Source organism: Theobroma umbraticum, unplaced genomic scaffold (assembly GCF_002168275.2).
Source record: "Theobroma umbraticum cultivar Fairchild unplaced genomic scaffold, ASM216827v3 scaffold_2.0, whole genome shotgun sequence".
In the NCBI taxonomy this organism is placed as follows: Eukaryota; Viridiplantae; Streptophyta; class Magnoliopsida; order Malvales; family Malvaceae; genus Theobroma; species Theobroma umbraticum.
In genome coordinates, this window is record NW_018397277.1 from 2,431,507 (window position 1) to 2,434,956 (window position 3,450).

At 34.1% G+C, this 3,450-nt stretch overlaps 1 non-coding gene across 1 annotated transcript; it reads left to right on the forward strand.

Annotated features, from left to right (window-relative positions):
* Window positions 1–3,024: 3,024 nt before the first annotated feature.
* Window positions 3,025–3,131, forward strand: LOC149526343 (small nucleolar RNA R71). The gene has a single exon (XR_016352124.1). It is a non-coding gene; the product is annotated as a small nucleolar RNA R71 (small nucleolar RNA).
* The last annotated feature ends 319 nt before the right edge of the window (window positions 3,132–3,450 follow it).

The following is a 3,450-nucleotide window of genomic DNA, read 5'->3' on the forward strand; positions in this document are numbered from 1 at the left end:
CTTTGTCCCAAAATGGCTCCCACTGCATAATCACTTGCATCACATATTAGTTCAAAAGAAAGAGTCCAATCAAGGACTAATTATGATAGGTGCAAAAATTAATCTTTTCTTCAGTTCATCAAAAGCAACAGGACATTCATTATCAAACTTAAATGGAACATCCTTTTCCAATAAATTGGAAAGTGGTTTAGAAATTTTTAAAAAGTCTCTAATAAATCTTCTATAAGAACTAGCATGACTGAGAAAATTTCTAATTACTATGACATTTATTAGAGGTGGTAACTTCTGAATTGTTTCAATGTTTGCTTTATCTATCTCAATGCCATTACTAGAGATCTTGTGCCTAAGAACAATACCTTTTTGAACCATGAGGTGACATTTCTCCCAATTCAGCACAAAATTAGTTTATTCACATCTCTTGAGTACCCTAACAAGATTTAAAAGACAATCATCAAAATTATTTTCAAAGATAGAAAAATCATCCATAAATACTTCCAAACATTTCTCCACCATGTCTTCGTGAATATGGCTATCATGCATCGTTGAAAAGTAATAGGTGCATTACATAATTCAAATGGCATTCTTCTAAAAGTAAAGGTGCCATAAGGACATGTAAATGTAGTCTTTTCTTCTTTCTTCAGGAGCAATATCAATTTGGTTATAACCAAAATAACCATATAGAAAAGAATAATATTCCTTACTAGCTAGGCGATCCAACATTTGATTAATGAATGGGGAGGGGAAGTGATCTTTCCTTGTAACTTTGTTATGCTTTCGACAGTCCATGTAAACTCTCCATCTAGTCACAGTTCTTGTTGGAATGAGCTCATTATTGTCATTGGTAACTGCAGTCGTCCCATCTTTCTTAGGAATACATTGGACCAGACTTACATATGAGGTATCAGAAATAGGATAAATTATTCTGACATCTAGCCACTTGATGATTTCTTTTTTTTCCACTTTTTTCATGATGAGATTTAATCTTCTTTGCTGTTCAATTGTGGCTTTGTGATTTTCCTCAAAGAGTATTTTGCGCATGCAAAAAGAAGGCTTGATTCCCTTAATATCTGCAATGGTCCAGTTTTTTTTCCTTGCATTCTCTCAACATCCTCACTAACTTATCCTCTTGCATGTGAGCAAAAAAAGTAGAAATAATAACTGGAAAAGTAGAGGATTTTCCAAGAAAAGCATACCTTAAGTGTGTAAGAAAAGGTTTGAGTTCCAAGGTGGGTGGCTCTTAAATAGAGGGTGTAGAAACAGGCCTCAAAAATGGTAAAATATCTAAAGACTTAAATTGAAGATTAGTTCTAAGTTCAGAATAAGCATTTAACAAATTCGAATATTAAATATATTCATCATTATCCTTGTCAAATTCAATAACTAAACATGCATCAGGAAGATCATTAGGGTATTCTTTTAAAAAGACATCTTTTGCCACATCATTTACCACACTCATAGAAAAACAGTTTTCAGATGTCATAGGCAATTTTAAAGCTTTGAAAATATTAAAAGTTGGTTGTTGGTCCTGGACTCTTAAAGTGAGCTCACCTTTTTCAACATCAATAAAGGCTTTAGTAGTTGCCAGGAAGGGCCTTCCAAGGATGATTGGAATTCTCCTATCTTTTCCCATGTCAAGAATTATAAAATCAACTGAAAAAATAAATTTATCTACCTTGACAAGAACATCTTCAATAATTCCCCTTAGGTACACATAAGGGTGATTAGCCAGTTGTAAAGTAACAGAAGTGGGTTTGCATTCTCCTCAACCAAGTTTCTCAAAAATTGACCAAGCCATTAAATTGATGTTTACATCTAGATCACTCAAAGATTTTGCAAAAAATAATTACCAATAGTGCAAGAGATTGTGAAATTACTTGGATCTTTGAGTTTTGGTGACAATTTATTTTAGAGAATTGCACTACAATCCTCTATTAGGGAGATAGTTTCAAACTCACTTAGCTTTCTTTGTTTGGAAAAGATGTCCTTCAAGAACTTAACATAACTTGGCATTTGTTCCAGAGCTTCAGCAAAAGGAATATTTATGTGTAATTTCTTGAAGGCATTGATGAACTTTTGAAATTGCTTTTTCAACCTTTTGCTTTTGGAGCCTTTGGGAAAAAGGTGGTGGAGGATGGATGACATAAGAAGTTCCTTGATTTTCAGCTTTTTTATCTTCTTTCTATTCAACTTCAATTTCGTTCTCACACATTCCTTCCTTATCAACTTATTCATTTGCAGATTCAATTCCTTTTTCATTCATCCCCTCAATTTCTTTTCCATTCCTTAAACTGATTGCTTGGCATTGTTCCTTACCTTTAGGATTGATTTATGTGTCACTTGGTAAGGCTCTTTAAGGCCTACTGTTGATAGAATTTGCAAGCTGTCCGATTTGGGTTTCAAGATTTCTCAAGGAGGCTTATTGACTTTGAATTATAACGTCAGTCTTTGATATATATTGCAAGAAAGGTTCTTCCATTTGGGACTTCTTTTCAGAAATTAGTGATCTAGCTTGTTGTTGAAACTAGGAAGCATGATAGGTTTTGGATTTGAAGGCCCTGCATTGTTGTTCCGTGAAAAGTTAGGGTGATATCTCGAACTAGGATTATAAGTATTGGAATATGGGTTATTCTGTTGTGTATTGAAGTTTCCCCCAAATTGGACTGATTTAAAATTGTATGCACATTGATCATTCGAATGGCCATCTCCACACATCTCACAGACTACAAATGCATTTTAGACCACATATACTCCCAATGTGTCAAACTTCTTGGATAGTGTAGCCACTTGTGCAACTATTTGAGTAGTTAAGTTGCTAAGTGTATCAATTTCATAGGCTCCAACAGCTTTTATCGAACCAAATCTCTCTAAAGGCCAATGATAATTATTTAAGGCCATCTTTTCCAATAGATTATAGGCATCAGCAGCATTCTTGCTCATTAATGCCCCACTAGCAACAACATAAATTACGGTTTTTATTGAACAACTAGCCCATTGTAGAATGTCTGAACTTGCAACCAATCAGGAATCCCATGATATGGACATCTTTTCAACTGTTCTTTAAATCACTCCCAAGCTTCATACAAGGATTCACTATCAAATTGTGTGAATGAGGTGATATCGCTCTTCATATTTGCAATCTTGGCAAGCAGAAAGAATTTGCTAAAAGCTTTTGAGCCAAGTCCTCCCATGTAGTAATAGACCCATTGGGTAGTGAATTAAGCTAGCTCTTTGCTTTATCTCTCCAAAAAAATAGAAACAGTCTCAATCTAATAGCATCATTAGTTACTTTATTGTATTTAAATGTATCGTAAATCTCTAAGAAATTCACCAAATGAGAATTAGGATCATCATTGGGTAACTCACCAAACTAGACTGAGGATTGAATCATCTGAATGTAAGCTAGTTTAATTTCAAAATTATATGCATTGATGGAAGGTCTCTTATTGCTTT